This window comes from Elaeis guineensis, chromosome 9 (genome assembly GCF_000442705.2).
Source record: "Elaeis guineensis isolate ETL-2024a chromosome 9, EG11, whole genome shotgun sequence".
NCBI classification, from domain to species: domain Eukaryota; kingdom Viridiplantae; phylum Streptophyta; class Magnoliopsida; order Arecales; family Arecaceae; genus Elaeis; species Elaeis guineensis.
The window spans coordinates 77,683,679-77,707,266 of NC_026001.2; the positions used below are offsets into that span (position 1 = coordinate 77,683,679).

At 36.8% G+C, this 23,588-nt stretch overlaps 1 non-coding gene across 1 annotated transcript; it reads right to left on the reverse strand.

The window, feature by feature from the left end:
• Positions 1–6,436: 6,436 nt before the first annotated feature.
• LOC140851856 (small nucleolar RNA R71) lies at positions 6,437–6,543 on the reverse strand. Its single transcript, XR_012134613.1, has one exon. It is a non-coding gene; the product is annotated as a small nucleolar RNA R71 (small nucleolar RNA).
• Positions 6,544–23,588: the final 17,045 nt, after the last annotated feature.

Here is a 23,588-nt window from a genome sequence, read left to right on the forward strand (position 1 = left end):
AAGACTCAATCTTTCAAATTGATCAAGTAAGTAAGGATCGATGGGAGGCTCTCCCTTGATGGATCAAGGGTCCTAATTAAGTAACCACCTCTCAATTACTTACTTTAGATACCAATCGATCAATTGATCCAAATAAACTAGCTTAAGTGAATCAGGCTCGAGCCACAGAGCTGAATTAGATCCTTAGGTTAATTGATTTTACATGTGGATGTCAATCAACTCGATCTACAATAATTGTATGATCTTAAGCTCTATTAACCTAATCCTAATCAACACTTAACTCGATTTGACCAACTACTAAATCAATTTAGATGCAATATGATCAAATCAAAAAATTTTAGGTGTAATTCAATTATATAACCTAATTTGATCTACCCATGACGATCCATCATGCACATACATAAATTTCAGATCCTAAATTTAAATTTTTAGATCTAAATTCTTTGCATAAAAAATAAGTTTTTGATCTCGAAATAATTTTCAGATCATACATGCAATCATATATCAGATATATGAATAAATTACAGATTTTAGAAACTAATTTTAGATCTAAATAAATAATCACATATCACATATATGAAAAATTTAGATCATACAAACTAATTTCGGATCTAAGCATACTTTCATATATCATATATATGAATCAAAATCAGATCTCGAAACTTTTTTCAGATCTAAATTAAATAGATATACATCTCATGTATGAATTAAAAATCAGATTTTGAAATTTTTTTTTAAATCATGCATGTTATTTTCATACATATGAATCCATGGCTCTGATACCACTGTTGGGATTTCTAAGATACTCATGCATATGAATTTTAAAACTCTTTCAAAATCAAAATACAGTAGAATAATAGATTAAAATATTTTTAATCTAAATATGTATACATCATATATAAGCATCTAAGGATCTAGTTCATGTGCAGAAATAATATGATCTGATTTTTAATCTAAAATAAATATGCAATTAGATTGCATACCTATTTCGCTTTTTCATCTTCAAATCTGGATCATCACCGTGAGTCCATCTTCACCTGCGAAGCGATGATCTTGGATATCTTCCAGAAGATCCTTTAGAAGTCGCACAAATATTCAATCTTTACGGATATATACACAAGGCCTTGATCTAATCAGAAACCTTTGATTTCACCGAGGTGCTCGCTCCATTGCAGAGATTACATCTTGATGGTTGAAGAGGACTCTTCTTTTCTCTCAAGATATTCTTAGAGAAGAAGAAGAATAAGAGGATCAAGAGAAAGATGAAGAAGAACAAGGAGATCCTCTCCTTTTCTTCTTGAAACCACGCACATGATCTCTACGTTAGAGATCTAGAGAACCCTTTCTTCTCTTTTCTTCCATGCATGAGAGAGAACCTTTCTTTCATCCTTTTTCATGCCTCCAAGAGAAACTTTTCCTCTCTAAAATTAGCACACAAGAAGGAAGACTCTTTTTCCTTTTCTTTAGCCTATAAGGAAGACTTTCTTCCTCACCTTTTTCTCACACCCAGAAGGAGGAACAATTCCTCTCTTTTTCAGCCCACAAGGAAAACCTTCTTCTTCTCTTTTTTTCATGCTAGGAGCTCAGATTTTCTATGCCAAAATAGTAGCCAACCAGCCACCTTCTCACATTGTGAGTCCCTTTAAATAGGAGTGGAGTAGGGCTATTAGATGGAGTTTGGGGTAGCCTCAACTCCTATTGTGCAGGTGTGTAAGAGATGGGTTGGGGCATGATTTATTTCACACAAAAGAGAGTGGGCGTGTGGGTTTCTTCACATGAAAGCAAGGAGGCACGTGGAGACATAAATAGCTTGGAGAAGAGGTGGGGCGGCCAAGAAAAAAAATGAGTCCTAGTCCAACTAGGACTTTCTTGGTTCTTGGTCCAATTCCTAACTAATTCTTGGATCAATCCTAACTAACTTAGGAATTAGTTATAACCAAATAACTAATAAGGTCCTAGCTTAATTAGGAATCCAATTAGGTCTTAATCCAATTAGAAAATTAGTTAGGTTAAACCACATCATGTTGAGAAATGTGTCCTAAAGTCAATCATCTAGGTTGTAGATGATTGTGCTCCATATAAGTATATAAATTATAAAATGATAAATGTTATCTGGCAAATTCATCATAAGGAATATATCTTCCAAAATAGAACTCATATGTTATGATGAAGTTCTTAGAACTACTACCAAAATGATAAAGGAGGATTTATCATGTCGTTCTTAAATCCTACTCGCGACCAAATGATACAATTGTTATAAGGACAATAATTGTATCGAGTGTAGGTCATTGTGTGTCATATTAGTTGGTTATCTTTTTAACCAAGACGTGTGGTGACACGGATATGGCATACGAGTGATATGTAGAAGTACATTTTACTGAGCGTGATCACTTTCAGAGAACTCTGCTGTCAAAGATTGCTCTGATTGCTCTGATGGGATATGGGTATATATGTCCCTCGGACTTGAGACTGCCTCAATGACTTGTAAGCAACTCACTGTGCTTTGGTGTCGGACTATTCGAATTTTTAATTTGATGATGGAAGATTTTTGGGTATAGTCAAGTACTTGTGAAATCTAAGTGCGAATTAAGATAGGATTGACCGCTCCAAGTAAAATTGGAGATGATGCATCACTGTGTTTCAATTTAACAAAATTTTGGTCAAAGTAGTCCTATGAGGAGTCACAGAATTTTTAAGGTTGAGACACAATGTGGACCACTCATCCTGCATTGACAGTTTAATCCAAAATTATCTTTGAGCATCGAGTGTCGAAGGGATAAATTATACGGTAACTATATCCACATGAGTTCTAGAGTGTTGCTGGGCATACATTCAGTCTATCCAGATATCGGGTCCCATTGCTAGATGGTTATATTAATTAGTACAGAAATTATTCTTGTGCTACCGGCTTGGGTTCGAACTTATGGGATCACACATACAAAAGTACCTATCTGATCAAATGGCTGATCGACGATTGTGAATTGTTGAAGAGCTTAATTATTAATTTGATTGATGATTAATCCTTTATAAAAGTTGTAATAAAATATTTACTAATAGTTAGTAAATTAGAAAAATAATTAATTAAAAATATAATTATTAATTGGCTCAATTTGATTGAGGAATGGGGATTGGATTAGATCTAATTGAATTGGATTCAATTAGATTGGTTTTAGATTAATTGGATGCATCCCTATTGAATAATAGAACTTGTTCTAATTGATCTCAGAGATACATGAATATAAAATTATTTTATATAAATTTTGATTGAATCAAACCCTATTGGATATTAGGCTTGATTGGATCAAGTCTTATTATCAAATAACTTTCCTGATATCCATCAAGAATCAATCCCAAGATCAATGGGATTTTAATCTAACTATTTATAATTTTGATTGGAGCCTAATAATTGGACTAGGACTCAATTAGTTAGTTTATTATAACTAATTTCTAAGTTAGTTAGGAGTGGATCCAAGAATTAGTTAGAATTTGACCAAGATCTTGAATCCTATTTAGAACAGGACTTAACCAACTTAACAACCCATGTGATATAAAATCCTCCACACCTCCACACCTCTCTTCACATGAAAATTCCCCATGCCCCATATGAGTCGTGCCCCCTTTCTTTCTTCTGTAAAAAAAAAATTGGCATCCTGATAAGTGATATATTTTTATATTTATTATAGATATTTTTGATAATTTATGATGCTAACATCTTCTTAAAAACCTAATTTCATGAATAAATCAATTTTTTTTTGTAAAAATAAATAATATTAAAAAAATATAAAATTAGAGCATATTTATGAAAAATAGATGTTGATTTAATTAAATAATTTAAGCATCAAAATAATGTAAAATTTTTAAAAATTTAATACATATTTTTTCTTATTTTTCAGAAAAAAATTGGAGCGAAAATGGAGCTAAAATATACTAAAAAATATTGAATGTTACCTTCGGTGCATGGTGGACCAGTCGCTTGGTCCACAGAATCAAGGGCGCGGTCCATAGAAACAGTTCGTGGTCCACAGGCACGATCTACAGATGGACGGAAGGTTTTTTGTGCTAATCGACGGTCCAGATCAAATCTATCACTCGATCCAACGGCTATGGTGGCATCCGACTTTGTTAAGGAGAGATTTGCGCCATCCAATGGTTGGAATTCCATCTAGAGCATGATCGGATGGTCAAAAATGTATCTAACTTTAATAAGGATTAAAATATCAGATTTTGGGCTAATCTGGGTGGTTCAAAGGCAATCCAACGGCCAGCATTAATTTATACAAGTATAATATATTTTTTAAGAGTTTTGGGACTCCTTTTGTGATCAGAAAAAGGTAAAAAATTTACCTATAAATAGGAGACCCGAGAATAAATGTAAAGATGAGAAAAAATTAAAAAAAATAAAAAAATAAAAAAAATCAAGGAGCTTTAGGAATCAAATATTGAGAGATTATGAAGCTAGAGATCTTGATGCGTAGCTAAATCCCTTCAATCCAAGAATACAATGAAGCTTGTAAATGGATTTTTATTTTTTTTCTTATATTTAATTTTTATACAATAAAAATATACTTTTATTTCATATCTTTTTATTTTTTTGAGGTATTGATCTAGCCTACACGGCCTATACCCTTCACTGACGTGCTGTGATCTCTGGATACGGTACGTGCTTAGGAGAGATAGATCGTGGTATGTTTGATTAAATCTTATATCTTGTAATTGAATTTAGATAGTTTATACTCGGATAGGATGAGCTGTAATCTACTGATACAGTCTGTATCCCTTAGAGATAAGTTATGCTAATATCTTAATCACAAGAATTAATATTACAACATAGAAAAAGAAGAAAATAAATCTAATTTGCATGGTAGATTTGAAATATCTAGATTATTTCTCTGAATTATTTTTTTTCATAAATTAATTTATATTTTTAATTTAATTCTTACTATTCTATTTCTTTTTAATCCTTCTACAATCAATTCTCTTTTATTTCTTCTTTAAAAAAAAAGAGATAATCACCCTAGATCTCCGTGGAAACGATTCCGACTCACCCTATCTATATAGTTTGAGTTGGTTTTTATTCTTGACCACTTACGACAGCAATCAAATTTTAACACCGTTGTCGAAATCTAGACATGATTATTTTTTTTATTAAAAAAAAATATCTTATTCTTAGTTTCTTTTTCTTTGCTTTCTAATTTGCTTAGTTTCTTAGTCAAACTTACTTTCTTTCAAAAAAAAAAATCTCTACATTGACACCTCATAATCTACTTAGAAAATTAGATACTTAATCACAAAAAATAAAAAGTGAAACAAATCAATTTACTCGAGACTAACTACCAAATCTGGCCATCTTTTCTTCTTGTATTACATAAGTCCATAAAATATCTTAAGGGTACAAACCCTAAACAAGATAAGGTAGAGATTTTATCACCCTTCTTTGGCCCACAAACCACCATCCTGCATATTGCATTGACCTAAATCTTAACTTAAAATCAATTAGATGTTGGCCTCTAAGGACTCTCGAGCTCAATGGGATAAAAATTCCAAAGAGTTGGATCGGGTTAGGGTTAGTCAGTTTGACTAGTGTCTAGAAAAGTGGTTCAGAAACTATATCCTGAAGAAAGATGATTATTTAATTGGTTTCGTTTACTTACATGGCCAGCTCAGTTGGTGTCTAAGAAAAGCAATGGTGGGATCCCACCAACTTTACACTTACCTGGCCAGTTGAGTGGCTAGTCTTTCACATGAGTACTCAAAGACAACCTTGACAGTTAGGAGCTGTCTAAATCTAAGGTTACCCATAGCTAGAATTGATTGCATAACTTGATTACTAACCTATAAACATTAACCCTAATTAAAATGCTCTTTTCTATCATCTCTAGATTTAAGACTTCTTAGGCTCCCATCTTTAGAACTCTCTTCTCATCTATCTCTTCTTCCTCTTCTCTCTTCTAATAAAAAAAATCATTAAAAATCTCACAAGATTGTAACTTGGAAAAGAGAATCTGGTCGTTTAGTGAGAATTGATTCAAACCCTATCCTAATCCAAGAAAATTCTGAGTCCACAATGAGTGAAGTCAATCAACCTCAGATCCTAAAAGATCTTTGCTATCCTGTTGGGTCAGCCCAACCATCTTGTATCAGACTTTCCCAAACCAATGTAATAACTTTTGAAATTAAACCTCAAATCATTAACATGATCTCTAAATTCACTGATAATGAAGATGCATATATTTTTATTAGAGAATTTAAGGAAGTATGTGACACTATGAGAATACACCAAATGTCAAATGATGCTATTAAACTTAGGCTGATTAATTTTGCTTTTAAGGACAGTGCTAAGAAATGGTTATATAGTCTGCCTAACCACTCGATCACAACTTGGGATGGATTTGTAAAAACTTTCTTGAGAAAATTATTTTCACATTATAAAACATCTAAGTTAAGAAATAAAATTAATCAATTTTATCAATTTGGGGGTGAGTCTTTCTGGAAGTATTTTGATCGTTTCAAGAACCTTTTAACCCAATGCCCACACCATGAAATTAAGACTTGGAGACTATGCCAAACCTTTTATGAGGAACTAGACCCAAACTCTAGAACCATGCTAGAGTCAATGTGTCCAGGCCAGTTTATGCATAAGGAAGCTAATGAAGCCTAGCAATTCTTAGAGGATCCAGCAGAAAAGAGCCTGCAGTGGAAAGCAACCAGGGAACCTACAAGAGGTGCTATGCATCAAGTATCCACATCCCTAGCTACAGAGGCCAAAATAGATACTATACTACATAGGTTAAAGGCCTTAGAACTCAAGGGACACACCAAAGTGAACCAAGTTTTAATATTTCCTTGCAATGGATGTAATGCCACAGATCACATCATGTAAGAATGTCCCTTTTTGATGAACCCAACTGGGAATGAAGTAGCACAAGTTAATGCTGCCTACTACAAATCTACAAATGACCCTTATGCACCAATGTATAATCTAGGATGGAGGAATTACCCTAACTTTTCTTAGTCACAAGGGTCAAATCCCAGTAGACCTGTCCTTAATCAATCCAATCAAAGGCCCACTCAACCATCAAATTATTCACAATGCTTCAACAATGATCAAAGGCTTAATGCACTAGAAAAAGGGTTAGAGATTTTAATAAAAACCACTTCTGATAGTATATAATTTAATGACCAAAAGCATAATTCACTAGAGAAAAGCCTTAAAGCCTTAACAAAAAATACAAACAATTTCATGCAAACTACGGGCCAACTTGTACATTCAAACACCCAAGCCATTGCCCGTCTAGAAATGCAATTAAGTCACTTGGCTACCGCGATCAGTGAAAGAGAAAAAGGAAAATGGCCAAACCAACCTGAACCTAACTCAAGAGCCCAAATTGGTCAACAATCTCAACCTGAAGGTCGATTCAACCATGTAAATGCAATTCACACCTTAAGGTCTGGGAGACAAGTAGACAATCAGGTAGGTATAACTGAGAACCAAGAAGACCAACCGACTGAATCGCAGACTAATCAGACCAAGTCTAACAAGCTTGAATCAACAAAGGTTGATAAGCCATCCAAGCCAATTGCAGAACCCATCACTAGGTTCAAGCAAGTTGAGACATCAACCACCAATTCTATAGCTCCTTTTCTAAATAGACTTAGGTCCAACAGACACTCAGCCCACATGGATCAAATCTTAGAGATATTTAAACAAGTGAAAGTAAATATTCCTCTGCTAGATATGATCCAACAAGTTTCCACTTATGCTAAGTTCCTCAAAGATCTATGTACAAAGAAGAAGACCACTAATGTTTCCAAGAAAGCTTTCTTGGCAGCTAGTGTGAGCTCATATCTTTCAAGCCCCATGCCAGTCAAGTACAAAGATCCAGGGTCTCCTACAATCTCATGTGTCATTGGAGAAACCATCATTAATAGGACCTTGTTAGACCTAGAGGCTAGTGTGAATATTTTACCTTATTCGGTCTATGAGAAATTGGGGATAGGAGAATTAAAGCCTACAGAAATTACATTGCATTTGGCAGACCGATCAGTGAGAATCTCTAAGGGAGTTATGGAGGATGTGCTAATCAAGGTCAGTGATTTTATTTATCCTATAGATTTTGTGATCCTAGAAACTGAACTAGTGTCAAACCCAAAAGGTCACATCCCAGTCATCTTAGGTAGACCATTTTTAGCAACCACCAACACCCTGATCAACTGTCGCAATGGACTCATAAAACTCTCATTTGGAAACATGTTCATTGATCTTAATATTTTTAATCTTGAAAATAAAAAGGACCAATTAGTCAATATAAACCTGATCCAAGATGAGATTTATGAGCCTATTGATCTAGGAGAAGAAGATTTTGACTATAATCTCTGGTCAGACTTAGAATCTGAAATTGCTTATGAACTGTTCACATCCTTTGACCAGAGAGTTCATCCACAATGGCTACCACCCATAGAACCACTTGTTAGACTGGCTAAATCAAAATCCAAACCATCGATTAAGGAAGCACCAAAACTAGAACTCAAAACACTCCTTGAGCATCTCAAATATGTGTATCTAGGTCCATCTGAAACTCTGTCTGTAATCATAGCATCAGACCTAGATCCAACCCAAGAGGAGGAACTTTTAGCTATCCTCAGAGAGAATAAAGAAGCTATTGCATGGACCATGGCTGATATTAAGGGGATTAGCCCTTCAATTGTCCAACATCGAACTCACTTAGGGAGGAAGCCAAGCTAATTAGAGACCCCCAAAGGAGACTTAACCCAGTTATGAAAGAGGTAGTGAAGAAAGAGATTCTCAAGTTATTAAACAATAGAATTATCTATCCTTTTTCAGATAGTTCATGGGTTAGTCCAATCCAAGTGGTCCCTAAAAAGTCTGGGGTTACAGTGATCTAAAATGAAACCAATGAACTTGTGCCGACTAGAGTTCAAACTGGATGGAGAGTCTGTATTGATTATAGAAAACTGAATGCGGCTATAAGAAAAGACCACTTTTCATTACCTCTTATTGATCAGATGTTGGAGAGGTTAGCTGGACATGAGTTCTATTATTTTTTGGATGGATACTCCGGCTACAATCAAATTCTTATAGCACCAGAGGATCAAGAGAAGACCACGTTTACCTGTCTATTTGGAACCTTTGCCTATAGAAGGATGCCCTTTGGCTTATGTAATGCCTCATCTACTTTTTAAAGGTGCATGGTTAGTATCTTTTCTGACATGATCAAGAGATTTCTAGAAATCTTTATGGATGACTGTTCTATCTTTGGCTCCGCCTTCTCTGAGTGCCTACATCACTTAAGGCTAGTCTTAGAAAGGTGTAAGGAGAAACACTTAGTGCTTAATTAGAAAAAATATCAATTCATAGTCAAAGAAGGCATAGTGCTTGGCCATGTTATCTCAAAGAAAGGTATTGAAGTAGACAAAGCCAAAGTAGATTTGATTGTAAATCTTCCACCACCTAGATCAATTAAGAAAATTCGCTCATTTTTAGGATATGCTGGTTTCTATAGGAGGTTTATCAAGAATTTTAGCAAGATAACCCGACCACTGACTAATCTTTTAGCTAAGGATATCAAATTTGATTTCACTACCTGAGTGCCACAAATCATTTGAATGTCTTAAAAAAGCACTGATATCTGCACCCATCATTCACCCACCTGACTAAACTCAGTCCTTCAAACTTATGTGTGATGCATCAGATCAAGCCATCAGAGCTGTTTTAGGACAGAGAATCGATAAGCTGCCATGAGTTATTTACTATGCCAGTGAACCCTCAATAATGCGTAGCTTAATTATTCCACAACAAAGAAAGAGTTCTTGGCTATTGTCTTTGTCTTAAAAAAGTTTAGATCCTATTTGGTTGGTTCACATGTCATTATGTACACTGCTCACTCAGCCATTAGATATCTCTTAACAAAGAAAGATGCCAAGGTACATCTAATCCGGTGAATTTTACTTCTTTAGGAATTTGACTTAGAAATCAGGGATAAGAAAAGAACTGAAAATATAGTAGCCGATCATCTATCCCGATTGATAGATGCGCCCTCTAATGAACCAGCAATAGAAGAATCTTTTTCTGATGAACAACTCATGGCTGTGACTGTAGAACTGTGGTATGCTGATATTGTCAATTATTTAGCCACGGATAGGATTCCTTCTCACTAGACTACTCAAGACAAGCACAAATTCTTTGCCCAAGTAAAGTATTTTATTTGGGATGATCTATATCTATTTAAACAATATCCTGACCAAATCATTAGAAGATGTGTACCAGACCATGAGGTTAAAAGCATCCTATCCTTTTATCATGACCAAGCCTGTGGTGGTCACTTTGAATCCAAAAAGACTGCTACAAAGGTTCTCCAATGTGGATTCTATTGGCCCACCCTTTTTAAGGATGCACATGAGTATTGTAAAAGCTGTCCTAGATGTCAACAAGTAGGATGAATCACAAAAAGAGATATGATGCCATTAAATCCGATCCTAGTTGTTGAGACTTTTGATGTGTGGGGAATTAATTTTATGGGATCATTTCCTAACTCCTTTGGAAATGAGTATATTCTAGTGGCGGTTGACTATGTGTCCAAATGGGTAGAAGCTATACCATGTAGATCAAATAATAGCAAAATTGTTATCAAATTTCTTAAGAAAAATATCTTCTCTCATTTTGGTATTCCTAAAGCCATTATAAATGATCAAGGAACACATTTTTGCAATCGATCCTTTGAGTCCTTGATGAAAAAATATAACATCAATCACAAATTGGCCACACCCTATCATTCGTAAACCAGTGGGCAAGTAGAAGTTTCAAATCATCAAATCAAACAAATCTTGAAAAAGATCGTTAATACCAATAGAAAAAATTGGTCGTTGAAGCTAATCGATGCACTTTGGGCTTATTGCACAGCTTTCAAGACCATCTAGGAATGTCACCTTACAGGATTGTGTTTGGTAAAGCATGTCACTTGCCAGTTGAACTAGAACATAAAGCTATGTGGGCCATAAAATAATTGAACATGGACCTAGATGAGGCTGGACATCAAAGGAAGCTACAAATAAATGAACTAGAAGAAATCAGGAATGAGGCATATAAAAATGCTAAAATATACAAAGAACGAACTAAAGTATTTCATGATAAAGCAATTCTAAGAAAAACTTTTACACCTGGTCAAAAAGTTCTTTTGTATAACTCTAGGCTACATTTATTTCCTGAAAAACTTAGATCTAGATGGACAGGGCCCTATATAATAAAAGAAGTTTTCTCTTATGGGGCCGTAGAGATCAAAAATCCAAGCAATGGTGCTACTTTTAAAGTGAATGGACAATGATTGAAACCATTCTTGAAATTGCCTACTGAAATTGAGGAGCAAATCATGGTTCTCCATGAGCCTATTTATTCTAATTGATTCTGTATCTCAGGTTCAGTCCGACTAAAAACTTAAAACTTAGCATTTTTTGGGAGACAACCCAATTTTAACTTTTACTTTTGCTTTTTTTGTATTTTATTTAGGTTAGTTGATTCTTGCTTTGTGGAGATTTGAAGATAATATTGGCTAAGTTGGAAGGAGCACCAATTTTAAAAAGATGCCTGGATCGGGTGATATCTCTCCTTTTCTTTCTCATTTTATACACTTTTTATTTTTTTTACTCCATAAAGGACAATGTCGATTAAGTTGGGGGGAGAATAATAAATTTTTTTTTAATTTTTAAATTTTTAAAGTCTTCAAATAAGTTAGTATTTAGTATTTAAGTACCTGATTACACTTAAGAATTGAGTTAAATCAAGCATTTTTAAAAGAAAATTGATGTACAGATTAGAGAATTTGTGAGATATCGAGAGATCAAGTATTAAGAAAACTCAATAAAGAGTTAAGTTTAAAACTTAAACATTTTTTTTGAGTATTTTTAAATTTTTCTACCAGCATCAAAGAAGAATTTACTTCTTATGGACTTGTGTTGGGTAACTATATATTTCTTCATATATTTAAAAAAAAAATTCAAATACTTCATGCTGAGTAACCGGACCTCTTTGCCTAAGCAAGTATTGAGTTTCGCATCAAAAGGTATAAAGGATAAAGAAGCTTTGTTGTAAAATTAGTTTTAACTCGTAGCCTGTTTGATTCAAGTAAGTAGGTTCGAAGAGTATTCTATACCTAGTATCCTAAAGCCATCTGATTTGGGAGTCATTGGCTTAAAACTCACTATATGGGTCAAACAGAAAGCTTAAGGGGTTAAAACACTCAATAGCAGTACAACATTAGGAAAAAAAAGTTCAATAAATGAAGGACGGAAGTAATAATATACTTGTCCATATGAAGACTAATGATTTAGAGATAAAGATAGAAATAATTTAGAAAAATTCAAAAAAAATTAGTATTCTTAGTTTAACTCTCATATTGATTAGTATTAATACTCCAATGACATACCTCATTCACGCTCTATTAAACATCAGTGGCTCTTTTGAAAATTATTTGATGAAATTCAAAATTTTAAGTTAAAAGGTACTTAATTCTAAATTCTTTCTTTACTCAAGGACGAGCAAAGTTTAAGTTGGAGGGTATCATAAGTGGTATATTTTTATATTTGTTGTAAATATTTTTGATAATTTATGGTGCTAACATCTTCTTAAAAATCTAATTTCATGAATAAATCAAATTTTTTATAAAAATAAATAATTTTAAAAATATAAAATTAGAGTATATTTATGAAAAATAGATGTTGATTTAATTGAGTAATTTAAGCACCAAAATAATATAAAATTTTTAAAAAATTTAATGCATATTTTTTCTTATTTTTCAAAAAAAAATCAGAGCAAAAATGGAGCCAAAATATCTTAAAAAATATTAAAAATTATCTTCGATGCATGGTGTACCGACTGCTTGGTTTAGAGAATCAAGGATGTAGTCCACAGAAACAGTTCGCGATCCACAAGCACGATCTATAGGCAGACGAAAGATTTTTGTGCTGATCGACGGTCCAAATCAAATCTATCGCTCAATCCAACGGCTGTGGTAGCATCCGACTTTGTTAAGGAGAGATTTGCACCATCCAATAGCTGAAATTCCATCTGGAGTGCGATAGAATAGTCAAAAATGCATCCGACTTTGATGAGGATTAAAACATCAGATTCAAAGGCAATCCGACGGTCAGAATTAATTTATACGAGTATAATACAATTTCTAAATGTTTTGGGACTCTTTTTGTGATCAGAAAAAGATGAAAAATTTACCTATAAATAGGGGACCCGAGAATAAGTGTAGAGAGAAGAAAAAGTAAGAAAAAAATAGAGAAAAAAAATCAAGAAGCTTTAGGGATCAAATATTGAAAGATTATGGAGCTAGAGATCTTGATACGTGGCTAAATCCCTTCAATCCAGGAATACGATGAAGCCTGTAAATAAATTTTTATTTTTTTTATTATATTTAAATATATAATCAAATTATATTTTTATTTTATATTTTTTTATTTTTTTGAGGTATTGATCTAGCCTACATGGCCTATACCCTTCACTGACATGCCGTGATCCCTGAATACGGTACGTGCCTAGGAGAGATAGATTGTGGTATGTTAGATTAAATCTTATATCTTGTAATTAAATTTAGATAGTTTATACTCAGATAGGATGAGCTGTAATCTACTGATACAGTTCGTATCCCTTAGAGATAAGCTATGCTAATATCTTAATTACAAGAATTAATATTGTAATATAAAAAAAAATAAATCTAATTTGCATGGTGGATTTAGAATTTTTGAATTATTTTTTTGAATTATTTTTTTATAAATTAATTTATACTTTTAATTTAATTCTTACTATTCTATTTCTTTTTAATCCTTCTATAATCAATTCTCTTTTATTTCTTCTTTAAAAAAAAGAGATAATCATTCTAGATCTCCGTGAAAATGATCCTAACTCATCTTATTTATATAGTTTGAGTTAATTTTTATTCTTGACTACCTACGACATCGATCACATCCCCTCTCCTCTTTTGTTGTCATCAAAAACAAGAAGGGTCGTCCAAGAGTTGGACGCCCCAATTCTACATGACGCCATCCCTCTTTTCTCCTCCCTTCTTGAAGAGATTTTGGGAGACTTTTTTGCTAATTTTTTAGGCATCAAAGAGAGGCTTCTCTGCTAGTTTTACAGTAAAAAATTGAAGAAGAAAAGTTCTTCCCAACGAAAGAAAAAAAAAGAAGAAGAATGGTCTTCTTTCTTGTGCGCAGTCTTGAAGAAGAAGGAGTTTTTCTTTCATATTTTTTTTTTTTAAGATAAAAATTAGATTAGATCTAATTTTTAATATAATATTTTGGAAAAAAAATATTTAAAAAAATTTGATTGGATGTTTGGGGCTTCTTGGAGTTCTAGATTAAGGAAGAAGATGGATCTTTTTTCTTGTGCGCAGCCTTAAAGAAGAAGAAGTTCTTCTTTTAGATTTTTTTTATATTTTTTCAAGATAAAAATTATATTAAATTTAATTTTTAATAAGAAGATTTAGATAAAAAATACCAAAAAAATTTGATTGGGTGTTTGGGGCTTTCTAGAGTTCTAGATCAAGAAGAAAAAAGGAGAAGAAGAGAGAAGAACGGTTCTTCTCTTGGATCCCTCTTTTGAATTTTTCTAGATCTTAAAATTTTATATGATTTTTAGCATAAAAAATTAGATTAGATCTAATTTTTATCGTAAAAATTAGAGAAGAAAAGTTCTTCTTAAGGGCATGAAAGAAAGAGAAAAAAGTTCTCTCTTATGTATGGAAAATTGAGAAGAAAGAATTCTTTTCTTGATCTCTATTGTAGAGAATAGATGCATGGATCTAGAAAGAAAAGAAGAGGGTCTTCTTATTTTTCATTTTCATCATGGTCCTCTTGGATCAGCCAAAGAATGGTGTCTTCACGAGCTAGTACTCTCAGAGAGATCGATCAGCACAAGAACTTCATGTAGATATCCGTAGAGATCGGACGCGTATACAACTGCCAAGTATCATAAAAAACTATTTACCATAGATTTTGGATGTGATGATCTACTATCCATACTCAGATATGAGGTTTTGATCTCAATTAATATTTAGATATGATCTAAATATAAATTAGATATATTCTATACTTGCTGAATTTTAGATTTTAGATGCGCATACATGCATATTAGTTTATGTCATAGATCTTGATGATTTAAATTTGATCTATGCATGAATTGTAGATTAAATTATTTAATTTATGTATGTTCTACTGTAAAATTTTAAAAATTCATACACATCATCCACCACGCTTTCCTTCATATCAAACTAGAGATTGTTTTCTTGGATATAAGGTCATCTCATAATCAATAAGATTTGATCTAATCAAGCCTGTTATCCAATAAGATTTGATCCAATTAAATCTAAATAAAATAAAATAAAATTTTATTCAATTAAATCTGATTTGAACCCTATAGCTCAATCATATTGAGCCCTATTACAATCCAATTGTAAATTAAATCTTCTTATAACTTATTAACACTTAGTAAGTTTTACAATTATAATTTTTACATTGGATTAATTATCAATCATATTAATAATTAAATCTTATTATGATTCATAATCATAAATCAACCATCTGATCAGTCAAAAATTTCTTTTGTGTGTGATCCCATAGGTTCTATTATGTCTGGTAGTGAGGTATATTGTGATTCCTATCACAATATCACTAAAACTTCTTTCAATGGATTGAAACCATTTCAACTCTATCTATCAAGGATCATCGATCATCAAAATGATGCTCATGGGCCTCACAATCCACCAATGACACCTAGCAACATGTAGTGGTAACCCAACAGAATAAAAGTGATGAATCTTTAGATGCACTTAACATGTGATACAATCCCTCTATCGTGAGTTTCGACTAAACGAAGGTCATAAAAAACTCATCAAACTCCATCATCAGTTATATGTAAGATTTATTCGACTTGAGTTCAAACTGTGAATATCCATTGAAACTCTTTTCCATCAATCACACTGTTTTGGTTAAGAACTTCTAAACTCGGTCTCATAAATCATATAGGATTACTCCTTTCCCCTAAGGTCAATAGATCCTATCTAGATACAGACTCTACTCCTACAGTAGATTAACTGTCACCAACATCCACTATAAAGATTCATTAAGGCCATGTTTCTATGTAGTCAAACTCCAGCAGCCTCATTGTGAGTAGCCGTGGCACCATAGATCAAAGGACCAATCACATTACTGCAGTATCGAGAAAGTCACTAACAAGTGAACAGACATCTATATAATTTCTTATGTTGAAAATGCTCAATACTAGTTATTCTCTAATAATCACATGCACTCTCACTCCAGTGTTCTTATACTATAGACTCGAGACTCATCTGCTCGAAAGATGTAATTCATGCACCGATCTATCCAGATCAATCACCATTCATATTACTGTAGAATCAAAAAAATCACTAACGAGTGAGTAGACATCCATGTGACTTCTCGTGTTGGTCATGCTCAGTACTAGTTGTTCTCTATCAACCACTTGCACTCTCGTTTAAGTATCCCTATACTGTAGATTCGATACTCATCTATCCGAAGGAAGCAATCAGTGTACCGATCTGTCCGGATCAATCACCATTCCTATGATGATCCTATGATCAGGAGCAATTTAGGAACTAACCATCAATGATACATGGCTAAAATTCTCAACTCTTTGAGAATATGTGTCATCATTTTTGTTGGGTATAAAATAACCCCAATTGAACTTCGTAAGAGGCCGACCCTCCCAGAGCTCTTCCGGCTTCCGACCTTGTGCGGTGTCTTTCTGAACTCCCTCGGCTGTCCGAGCTTCCATAATACCATTCGGACTCTCCCAGCAGTCGACCTTCCACAGTGTCCTCCAGATTCCTCCAACTGACGAACTCTTATCGTGCCATCCGGACTTCTCCAATAATGAGCTCCTCCATTCATCTACTGGACTATTCCAAATGCTCTCTGGGCTTCACTATCAGCCGATTTTCTACAGTGATTGACTACCCTCCGAATCTCTTTCAGACTTCTTCCAGCCATGATCGACTTTACTCCGAACTTCTTGTGGACTTCGTCAATGACCAAGCTTCTCCAGCAGTAGGACTCTACAGTAACCAGACTCCATCCAAGTTTCTACGATGGTCGACCGTCTTTCGAATTTCATCCGAGCTCCTACAAGAGCCGGACTCCATCCAAACTTCTACAGCGGATGGATCCCAGACGAACTTCTACAATGGATGGGCTCCACCAGCCAGATCTCTGCTCCAAACTTTTATGGCAAGTGGACTTCATCCGAGCTTCTATAATAAGAAGTCTCCATCCGAGCTTCCACGGCAACCGATCTTCATCCGAGCTTCTACAGTAAGCGGCCTCCTTTCAGACTTCTACAAGAACTGGACTCCATCCGAACTTCTACAATAGAATTGAATTCCAGACTCCTCCAGTGGTCAACCTTCCACAGTGTCCTCAAGACTCCTCCAGCGGATGAACTTCCATAACACCTTCCGAACTCCACTATCGATTGATCTTCTGCTGGATTCCTCATGAAATCGGACCTCTCCAACGGATAGTCTTTAGACGAGCTTCTACATCAGACAAATTTTAGATGGATTTTTCTAGCAATCGGACTCCTGTCGGACTTCTCCAACAGAAAGTTTTTGCCCGAGCTTCTACAGCAGATGATTTCGGTCTACAGCATCAATGCCTAAGGCACCCAACAACAGCCCGTCAGCAATCTTGAAAACATCCGAGCTTCTCTCAGATTGTTGAGACAGAGAGCTATTCCGCTCCACCAGACGTCTCAACCGAGCTTCAACCGTCCGATCCGAACTCTCTGGCAAGTCACGACAACGAACATCACTCCACTCTCTATAACAAACTCCACATGGCCCCACCACTCTCTGACAAGTTGCGACAACGGACACCACTCCACTCTTCGTAACAAACTCCACGTGGCCCTGAACGGCCCACTGACACCACTACTCTCCGTAACAAACTCTGCGTGGCCCCGAACGGCCCACTACCAGGCAGTTACGAATGTCGCTGTCAATCAGTTACGCTCTTCCGTCTATAAAAGAGACTCCCCAGATACGTTCTTCTCTAAGCTCTAAACTCTATCTCGAAACTCTGTTAAAATTCCATTCAAGTACTCCATTTCTATTAAGGCAGAGTACTGACTTGAGCATCGGAGGGTCTTGCCGGAGCACCCCCAACTCCAGTTTAGACTTCCCTTGCAGGTCCTGACGGCAGCCGCGATCCCTTCGACTCCAGCTTCTCCGGCATCGATGAAATTCTGTACCAACAGAATTGGCGCTAGAGGAAGGGTCCCTGTGTCTTCGCAGGACCCTTGTTCTTAAAAGAGTACTCAATGGGACTATCTCCGATCATCTTCTTCGACATCTTCTTCCTCTTCTCCTTCCAGATCTCCACTTGATGCCTCCCCGAAAGGCATCCACCAGACGATCTACGGCCTCTGTGGCCAGATCTAAGCGAGATCCGCAAGCTCTGGCCTCATCTCCAGTTTCCCAAGCTCCTTCTTCTCCGGCAATGATAGTCGGTATGGAGCAGTTCGACCTGCTGGTTCAGCAGGTCAGGAGCCTCACCAAAATAGTGTAGGCCATGCAGCAGCAGCAGCAGCCGCAAGCATCTGTGCAGCTGGAAAGAGCATCATCGGAGTTTCAGAATCCGACGATCGGGTGGCCCACTTGGGCCAGTTGCCCTGTGTTCCCCGGAAAGGGAAAGCAGAGGGTGGAGAGCCCTCTGTCTGATCATGATTCTACCTCCGAAGGGTCCCTACCTCCGTTCTACTAGAAGATCCTCGAGATTCACAGTCGAGAGGATCTCCTGGATCAAAAGTTTCAAGAGATGAACCAGCAGATCAAAGAGCTCCGCCATGCTCCCCCTGCTTACGGTGAGGATATCTGTACTGACCCTCTTTTTTCTCAAATGATCATGCAGGAACTGATCCTGCTGAACTTTAAGCTCCTCCAATTTGAGAGTTACGATGGGACCTCAGATCCGGTTGACCACCTGGAGGCCTTCCGGATAATGATGCTGCTCCATAGCGCGTCAGACGCCATCCTGTGCCGAGCTTTCCCATCTACCTTGAAGAGAGCAGCAAGAAATTGATACTCGACACTGAAGTCGGGTACTATCTTCTCCTTTGATCAAATAAGCCATCAGTTTGTGGCTCATTTCGTTAGTGGCCGACGTCCCCGGAGAGGTTCGAAGTCCCTCATCAACATCAAGCAAAAAGAGGGAGAATCTATCCAAACTTATGTCAATCATTTTAACGCCACCACATTGGAGGTCTGGAACTTGGACCAATCAGTTGCAATGGCCGCCCTGAAGATCGATCTTCAAAAGAACGATCTTCTATTTTTCTTGGAAAAGAAGTATCCCAGGGACTTCACTGATTTGCTGGCTCGGACCAAAGAATATGCCCGAGCAAAGGAAGCCTTCAAGCTGAAGGATGAGGAGGCCACGAAGGAGCGGCAGGCGGGTGATTCCAGCAAGCCCGCAACTGAAAAAGGGTCAAGTGAAGCTCGGCCACGTTCTCGAACTCTCCCCGGACACAAGCGTGTCCGAGATCCTCCCCAAGCTCGTAGGCAGAAGAGCCCATACCGCAGAGTTCGATGAAGCTCTCCCCCAGGAAGATTCCACAGCTACGCCCCTCTCAATGCTCCAAAAGTCCAAGTGCTGATGGAGGTCAGGGAGCAGCTGCCAAGGCCAGAAAGGATGCGCACACACTCTGAAAAGCGCAACCCTAACAAGTTCTGCCTCTATCATCGTGACCACGGCCACGACATGAAAGAGTGTATTCAGCTCTGAGATGAGATTGAGGAGCTCATTAGATGAGGTCAGCTGGACAGATTCATCCGACGTCGGCCTGAAGGTAGGGAGGATCGACCGAGGCCCCTACCACAACCAGAGCCACCAAGGAGGGAAGAACAGCCTGAAGATCAACCTCCAATCGGGATCATCAACACCATCTCTGGAGGACCCCGATGGAGAGCAGCCAGTGGATCGGTCGGACTGTCCAAGCGGCAGAGGACTGAAGAATCTATAACCTTTACTGAAGAAGGTTGCCCGAGAGATTCAATTCCCCCACAATGATGCGGTTGTAGTTTCTTTAAATATTGCTAACTATGATGTATGCTGCATTCTTATTGATAGTGGAAGCTCGATTGATATTTTATTTTATGATGCATTCTCAAAAATATCCATTTCAGATGGTCGGTTAGGGCCGATAAGCTCTTCGTTGGTAGGGTTCACTGGCGATGCTATGCCAGTGGAGGGAGTAATAACTTTGACTATAGTTGCAGGTCGATATCCGAAACAATCAAAAGCGCAAGTAGATTTTCTGGTAGTAAGGGCGCCATCTGCCTACAACGCAATACTAGGCCGACCTAGTCTCAACACCCTTCGAGCTGTAGTATCGACCTACCATTTGAAGTTGAAATTTCCTACTAGCCAAGGGTCGGAGAGGTCAGAGGAGATCAAGTCCTGGCAAGACACTGCTATAACATAGCCCTACAAAGAAATGGTCAGTCTGACCCCTGTCCGGTTGATGGATTAGACACCCACGATGACCTTGCTGAAGAGCGGGGTGAGCCAATTGAAGATCTTGTTTCAATTCCTTTGAATGATGGGAATGAAGAGCACGTGGTGAAGATCAGCTCCAACCTGGAAAAAGAGGTACGGACAGAGCTCATCAATTTTCAACAAAAGAATATGGATGTTTTCGCTTGGGTTCCGATGGACATGCCGGGGATTGATGCGGAAGTCATGGAACACCGTCTAGCTGTTGATCCCAAACATCGGCCGACGAAGAAAAAAATCTGAAGTCATGCACCGAAAAGGCAGATGGCAATAGCTGAGAAAGTTGATAAACTCCTAAAAGCCAGGTTCATCAGAGAAGTCAACTATCCGAACTGGGTCTCCAATGTGGTTCTAGTCAAGAAGGCGAACGACAAATGGAGGATGTGTATAGACTTTAAAAAACTGAACAAAGTCTGCCCAAAGGACAGTTACCCTCTACCCAGAATTGATCAATTAGTGGATGCAACCTCGGGCCATGAGCTTCTCACTTTCATGGATGCATTTTTTGGCTACAAACAAATCAGGATGGCACCAGAGGATGAAGAAAAAACTACTTTTATTACTAATCGTGGTCTTTATTGTTACAGGGTCATGCCTTTTAGCCTCAAAAATGTAGGGGCAACCTATCAACAGCTGGTGAACAAGATCTTCAAAGAGCAGATCGACCGCAACATGGAGGTCTACGTGGACAACATGCTTGTAAAAACTAAATCCTCAATAAACCACGTCGCCGACCTTGAGGAGACCTTCAGTGCTCTCCAAAAATACAAGATGAAGCTGAACCCAGCCAAGTGCGCTTTTGGAGTAACCTCAGAAAAATTCTACTATCAAGATTTGCTCCGATGGAATATGGGTATAAATATCCCTCCGACCTGAGACCGCCACGGTGACTTGCAAGCAATTCACTGTACTTAGGTACTGGACTACCTGAATTTTTAATTCAGTGACGGAAGGCTGCTGGGTGTAGTCAAGTACTTGACTTGTCAGTGCGTGTGTCAAGATGGAATTGACCACTCTAGTTTAGGAGCTGTGTACAGTCGTGTTTCAATTTAGCAAAAACTTGGCCAGGGTAGTCCTTGTGAGGAGTCACAGGACTGTTTGAGTTGAGCACGATTCGGATGATCTGATCAGGGTTGATAGTTTAACCCTGAGTCATCCTAAACACAGGGGTCAAAAGGATGAATTATACAGTAACCATATTCATGTAGGTTCTGAGTGTTGCGATTGTGACTCTTCGATCTATCCGAACGTCGGGTACCATTGCTAGATGGTCACTTCGATTAGTACAGGAATTGATTCCTGTGCTACCGACTTAGGTTCGAACCTGTGGGGTCACACACATTAGAGGTTCCTATCTGATCTAATGGCTGGTATAGAATCCTACATGTTAGGGACTCAGTGATCGAGAATCAGGATTCTCTAATCATGAGTTCCATACATTATGGGTATCGGGGTCAAGAGTCCCACTGGTTGGGACTTTTCGATCAGGGTTACATATCGATGAATTCTGATGTCTGATTGCCCATCGGATTTGGACTCAGTATTTATGAGATATTTAATTAGTGATTTGATCATTAATTAACTTAATTTGATTGAGTAATTATTTTTGGATCAAATCCAATTGAATTATATTCAGTTGGGTTTGACCCGATTAGGTTAAGAGTTGACCTAATCATCGAGATGGTTTGGTCCCTGATTTGATCAGGGGTTGGGCTTAGTCAATTTCTGATTTGATTAGAATTTTGTTGAGCCTAATTAAGCCTAATTAAGTTAGGTTAAAATTAGTCTAATTGGATCTAACTTATTTGGTTCAATTAGGTTGGTTTAAATAATGAAACCACCTTGACCCAATCTCCATGCACCACCTCACTTCCATTGCACCCATTTGAATTCATGAGAAGGAACTTCTCATAAATTATTTTCTCACGCCAAGCCCTCTCCACGCCCCACTTTAATGTGCCAAATGAATGGATAAGGATGATTGGTTGGCCATTCAAATTCAAAATATGAATGGGCAATCAATCTTTGCACCTTATCCCTTTTTTTACGTCCCATTTATTACATGAGAAAAGGTTTCTCATAAAATCACTCCATGCACAATTTAAGCCATGCCTCATGCCTTTAGTGGATAAGGGATGAGTTGGTGTCCATTTGAATTCAAAATTTGATTTGAATTCAAATGTGCAATTACTCATCTTTATCCTTTCTTTTGGATAAGACTTTTGATGTTGTTATAAAAGGAGGAGAAGAGTGGGGCGTGCAAGAAGAAGATTTTTGGAGAAAAATTTTGAGGTGTGAGAAGTTTTGTGTGTGAGAAGGAAGTTCATATCCTTTCAAGAGAAAAAGAAAGAAAAGTGGGTGCAAAGTTTCCGGTGAGTTCCCTAGAGTTTTAGCCTGGGGTTCGGGAAGTGAGAAAGTGAGCTACGAGTATCGTGAGCCCATAAAATCTCAGAAAGATCTTCAACATCCTCTCATGCACATCTGTTGATGATTCGAAGTATTCAAAGAATCGACAGACATCAATCGAAGGAGTTCGATCAGTATTGACTGTCAAAAGGGCTCTACAACGAGCTAGCACTCGTGAGGAGTCGATCAGATCGGAAGCTTCGTATGGACGATCCATGGAGGCTAGACACACTGTGTGGCTACATCGTGATGATCAGACTCTTCCGACGGTGATCAGATAGCGGTGATCTACTATCCGCACAAAGATATTGTATTCTGAACACATTACAATAAAGTATTTATTATTCAAATTCAAATTTCAAATTTAAATGCATGCATGCTATATATCATATTTAGATTTTAGTGTAGGATAAATTCATGTTAATTAATTAGATTAATTAAATTTTTTTTACTATAAAATCATGATTTTGAAAAAATTTTAAAATTATCATTTTACTCCTGCACTGAATTTCCCCACAAATGGTATCAGAGCGGGTTCTTAGATATGATATATATATTTGCATGCATAGATTAAGTTG